The sequence below is a fragment of the Mustela nivalis genome (genome assembly GCF_964662115.1).
Source record: "Mustela nivalis genome assembly, chromosome: 1".
Lineage (NCBI taxonomy): Eukaryota > Metazoa > Chordata > Mammalia > Carnivora > Mustelidae > Mustela > Mustela nivalis.
The window spans coordinates 10,377,276-10,383,293 of NC_139020.1; positions in this window are offsets into that span (position 1 = coordinate 10,377,276).

Below are 6,018 nucleotides of genomic sequence, written 5' to 3' on the forward strand. Positions count from 1 at the left end.
CAGTCTGAGAAGTGGCAAGGACACCCATCATCTACTCAGACTTTGGGGAAGAAAGAGAAAAATACTAGAAATCAGACACCCAGGCTGCACTGTTGATGAATATAAATTCACACTATCTGCCCTGCACAGTGGTCCCAAGCCACAACATCAATGTCAAAGGTAGTTCCATACTAAAGAAATCCATAAGGGTCCTGGTGGGAAAAAAAAAAAAAAATCAAAGCTGCCCTGTAGAGGTGGTCCTCAAACTCAGGCAACTGGGACTTACCATGAAAATATGAGCCACACTAAAGATAAACAGAAATAGTAAAGTGTATGAGGCATGAATTTCCATGAGGGAAAATCACAGATGCCACAGCTGGGGAAAAGTGAATATCAAGAAGCAAAGATGGGGCGCCTGGGTGGCTCAGTTGGTAAAGCGACTGCCTTCAGCTCACGTCATGATCCCGGAGTCCCAGGATCATGTCCCGCTTCGGGCTCCCAGCTCCATAGAGAGTCTGCTTCTCCCTCTGACCTTCTCCCCTCTCATGCTCTCTCTCACTCCCTCTCTCTCTCAAATAAATAAATAAAATCTTGAAGAAGAAGAAAAAAAAGAACCAAAGCTAATAGGCCAATATAAAAGAGATACCTAACGTATTTAGACATATAAAAGAAGAAACATAAGCCATAGGCCTAGAATGGAAATAGAATGGGGATAGGCCCAAGGGACCCAATAGAAGTTTGAGACAGAAAACATATAAACTTCCAATGGGAAACTAGAGTTGATGTAGTGTTTCTGCCACAGATGAGGAGAGTATCAGTGAACCAAAAGATCAGAGGAAATTACCCAGCGTGCCTCAAAAATTAAAGAGATGGAAAAGGTGAGAGAGAAACTGAGAAAAATGAACACTTGAATAGGAAAAATCAACTTACAACTAAGAGAAATCCCAAGACAGAAAAGAAAGGATTGAGCAATTTTCAAAGACATGAGGGCTTAGATCTTTAATATCAGAGTAAGATATGAACCCTCAGTTAAAGAAGTACACCAAAATCTGAAAATGATCATTAAAATAAACCCATACTTACAAGTATCCCTACAGAATACCAAAGACAAAGAGAAAAATCCATCTTCAAAGCTTTACAAGGCGAGTGGGAAAGAAAATTAACAAGGCTAACAGAGAACTTAATCACATAATAAATAAGAGAACTAGAGAACATCTCCTTTTCAAGTGGCCACAGAACAAACCTCAAAATTCCCAAAAAACAAAAACAGAACAGAAAACATTCTTTAATAACAATGTAGAAATTAACGTCAAAAATATGAAGACAAAAAGCCCTTACTTGCTGGAAAATTTTAAACACTCTTTCAAACAACTGTGGAGTCAAAGGAAAAAATACAAACTGATAGCACAGAACAAGAGGGTAATAAGGAAGATATGACTGTGAGCGCTTACAGCAGTAGAGCAAAAGCAGCACAGAATGAAAATGCATATGCCTTATATAGTTTTATTAACAAACAGAAAAATTAAAAATAAGTGAAGGAAATAACATAATAAATATGTTAGAAAAATCATCAAATAGACTGAAGGATAGGATAGCTAAAGGAATAAATTAATAAAAATTAAATAAATAAAATATAATGATTATGAAATAGAAGACTATGGAACTAGTTAATTCAAAAGTTGGGGTTTTTTTTTTGAAGAACAAAATAATAAAATATACAAATTTATGGCTAATGAAATCGAGGAAGGAAGAAAGGGCAAATATATAAAATAAGATTAAATGGATCCAATAACTGGAAAAACCATGGAAATTAAACAAATCATCTAAAAGTAGTTTGTCCAGCATCATAAAAATAATTTTTCAAATACAGTTGAAAACATGGTTGAAAAGGACAGTGTTTAGAGCTGAAGTCTCCAATACAGCAGCAACTAGCCACACATGGAAACTGAGCACTGAAAATGTGGCCAGTCTTAGCCCGGTGTTTTAAGTATAAAACACACACTGGATTTTGAAGAGTTATGAAGCAAAAAAATGAACATTTCACTAGTAATTTCAATTGATCATGTGTTGAATACTGACAATGATAATATTTGAGATATATTTGGTTAATATAATATTATTTAAAATAACTCTACCAGCTTTTTTCACTTTTTAAGTGTGGTTACCAGAAAACTTTAAATTGTATGTGTGACTTATATTATATTTATGTTTGACAGTGCTGTGAAAGAAAAAAATTGTTAAAACTGACTCCAGAAAAGATGGAAAATCAAACTAATAGCTGCACAGGAGCAAAGAAATTTGTCCCACAGTTTCTCCCTGCCACTCTGCAATAAAAGCTCCACACCAAGGTGATTTTCTGTTACAGAGGAGTAATTCCAGTGGTATTTAAACTATGCTACAGAATTTTTCAGAGAAATGTTTTTAAATGCTCTTCATGCAATAAGCATAATACCAAAACCTGACAAGGAGTGCTCACCAAAAACAAAAACAAAAACAAACAAACAAACAAACAAACAACAAACAACAACTCCCCCCACCAAAAGAAGAAAAAGGAAACCCAACCCTCATACATTACTTTCACTTATGGATACTAAAACAAGAAACCAACAAACAATGACAGCAAAAAGCACTACATAAAATACTGACAAACAGGGTATTTGGGATTCTAGGTTGAATACAATAGGTCAGAAAGATCGACATTCTCTGTAAGATAATAACAACAACTGAGTAAGTTTGAAATAACCGTATTTTCAAGACAGTTGAGGACCATGAAAACAGGGACTAGATAAACAGAAAATTCTGGAGAAGTAAGATTTCATCGTACACGAGCTGATACTCACCAGCTGGTTGTGGGCTGATGTCAGCTTGGCTCTAACACATTACATGGAAAGAGAAAGCAGCAGAACTTTAGGTTAATGCAATGGATTGGAAATTAAAAGAATCCAAAACATGGGGTGCCTAGGTGGCTCAGTTGGTTGGGTATCCAACTCTTGATTTCAGCTCAGGTCATGATCTCAAGGTACTAGGATCAAGCCCCAAGTCTGGCTCTGCACTTGGCAGGGAGTCTGCCTGAGATTCTCTCTCTCCCTCTGCCTCTCCCAGTGTGCGCTCTCTCTCTCTCTCTCTCTCTCTCTCTCAAACAAATAAATAAATCTTTAAGGAAAAAAAAAAAAAAAGAGTCCAGGGATGCCTGGGTAGCTCAGTCAGTTAAGCATCTGATTTCAGCTCAGGTCATGATCTCAGGTTCCTGGGACTGTGCCTGTGCTCAGCCAGGAGTATGCTTGCCCCTCCCCCTCTCCCTCTGCCCATCTCTGCCTCATGCTCTCCCTATCTCTCTCAAATACATATGTAAATTCTTTAAATAAAAAAAAAGAGTCCAAAACACAAGGCTAATTTTCCTGAGACATTTGCTAAGTTTGGGGCAGGGCTGCGGGTGGTAGGGGAAGGGTGAGTCCAAAAGGCTGGGACTGGGCTAGAAAGGCAGAGAGATATATTCTGCAGTCTTGTAGGTTCTTAGGAAACAGTCCCATTGAGTGGAAAGGCCTGTCAGACATGTGATCAGTCTTTCCCTCAAGACATATGCCAAATTTTAATGTGCTTGGAGTGGTTGCTTAGCTCAAGCCTCCAAAAGGCAGGACTTTCAGGGCAAACCAGAGGCAGAATGCATCTTACTAAACTGGAAACCAGCCCCAACTCGGCTCAGTCTCTGATCAGACTACAGCAATCTGCTTTTTAACTTATTCACCTATGAGAAGGAAAAGTCAACTCTCACTGGTGAAGATACCATCTGCAGCCTCTATGCTTCTAAAATAACATGATAAATGTGTTAAAGGAAATAAATGGAATCCATGAAGATAATCAGGTGGGCATTCTACAAATGAAAATATAATAGCTGAAATTAAGAACTTGGTTTTAAAAGAAGGCTGTATACAGCAGAAGACAGGACTGGTAAACTCAAAAATAGATCAACACAGAAATCCAATATAAAGCACAGAGAATAGAGCATAACTGATACATGAGACATAATCTAAAGGTCTAATATGTGTATAATTGGAGTCAAGCAAGGAAAGAAACAAGGGCAGAAGCAAAGTTTGAAGAGACAATGGCCATGAATTTTATAATATTGATGAAAGATGTCACCTCATTGATCCAGAGTCCCAGTGAACCCCAAGGAAGATAAATAAAAAGAAAAATGCATCTAGACATATCTAAGTAAAGCAATGAAGATCAATGACACAGAGAAAATCTTAAAGGCATCCAGAAACAAAAAATGTACATGACCTTCAATGAAGCAACAGTAAAACTGATGATTGACTTTTTCAACAGAAACTGTGAAAACCCACAAGACAATGAATGGAATGATAAATTTAGAGCACTGAAAGAAAACAAAATATCAAAGTAGGATTCTATAACTAGCAAAAGTCCTTCAGATAAAGGCAAAATCAAAATTTTTCAGGCATCAAAGAAACAAACAAACCCGGAAATACTTCATCCCCTGTGGAAAAGCACTACTTGAAATACTAAAGGACATTTCTTTTTGAGTAAAGGAAAAATGTTCCCAGATGGAAGCACAGAACTTCAGAAAGGAACAAAGAACAATGGAAACAATAAATACATGGGAAAAGAGAAAAGAATAGTTTCTGATTTGAAACCAGAATAATAAAAAGAATGTCTTGTGAGCTTTACAACATATGTAGGAGGTAAAATTATACAACAATACCCCTAAGTGTAGGATGGAGTAAATGGGCTTAAACTGTTGTAAGATTATTGCTTTATTAATTAATAGATAAAAGTACCCGTTCAAGGGCCCTTGAGTGGCTCAGTCTTTTCAGCGTCTGACTCTCAATTTTGTCTCAGGTCAAGACCTCAGGGTCATGAGATCGAGCCCCACAAAGGGCTCCATGCTGGGCCCCTCTTTGCCCCTCCCTCTGCCCCTACCTCCCTCTCATAAAAAAATATCAATTTAAGGTCAAAAATAATAAGTCAGAGATGCATAATGAAATCTTTAGGGCAATCACCCCCCAAAGAAGTATAATTAAAAAGCTAATGGACCATGGGGTGCCTGGCTGGCTCAGTTGGAAGAGCATCTGTCTCTTGATCTTGGGGGTTGTGAGCTGAAGCTTCGCATTGGGCATAGAGAGTACGTAAGTGAATAAATAAAAACATAAATTTAAAAAAGCTAATGGATGTGAAAATAGAGTAGAAAAAATATGATTAATTCTCAGCTCTGGTTGTTGATTTATTTCTTTAATTCTGTTCATTTTTATTTTGAAATCATATTATCAAGGACATACAAAGGTCAGATTCTTGGGTTTTCTTGTTGAATTGACCCTTTTATCAGAAGGAAACACTTCCTTTTCACTCTAGTAACACTTCTTGCCTTAAAGTACAGTTAGTCTGTCATTAACTCAGCCAAATTTCTTTTTGCTAGTACTGTGTTGTATAACTTTGTTACCCTCTACTTTCATCCTTAACCTGGCCCTTATATTTGATTTGTGCTCACTGTAAACAGTCTATGCCTGGGTCTCAACTTTTTAAATTTAGTCTGACTGCTTTATTCTTCTATTTGGAGCATTTTACATTTACATTTCAACTAATTACCAATATAGCTGCATGAAATCCTACCATGTTGCTATTTGTTTTTTATTTGTTCCATCTGTTCTATTCCTTTGTTCCTCATTTTTTGCCTTTTTGAAGGATTAATCATGTATTTTTCTATTCCATTAGCTTTTCATACCTTTATGTGCAGATTCTTATGCAAATATTGCTTATGTACATTTATTCCCACACACATAAGCACATGCATAAACTCACTTACTTATATACCTAAGTTTTGTGCACTTTTCCTATCAACAAAATGTTAACCAATATACTACCAAACAGGGTTTATCAGCAAGTGAAGATAATAATGCACACCAGGACCAAACGTGGCTTATTCGAGAATGCAAAGATGATTCAGTATTAGGAAATGCACTTAATTCTAAGGAGAGAATTAGGTAGTCACCTTAATACATGTTCAAATAAAATTTGACAAAATTT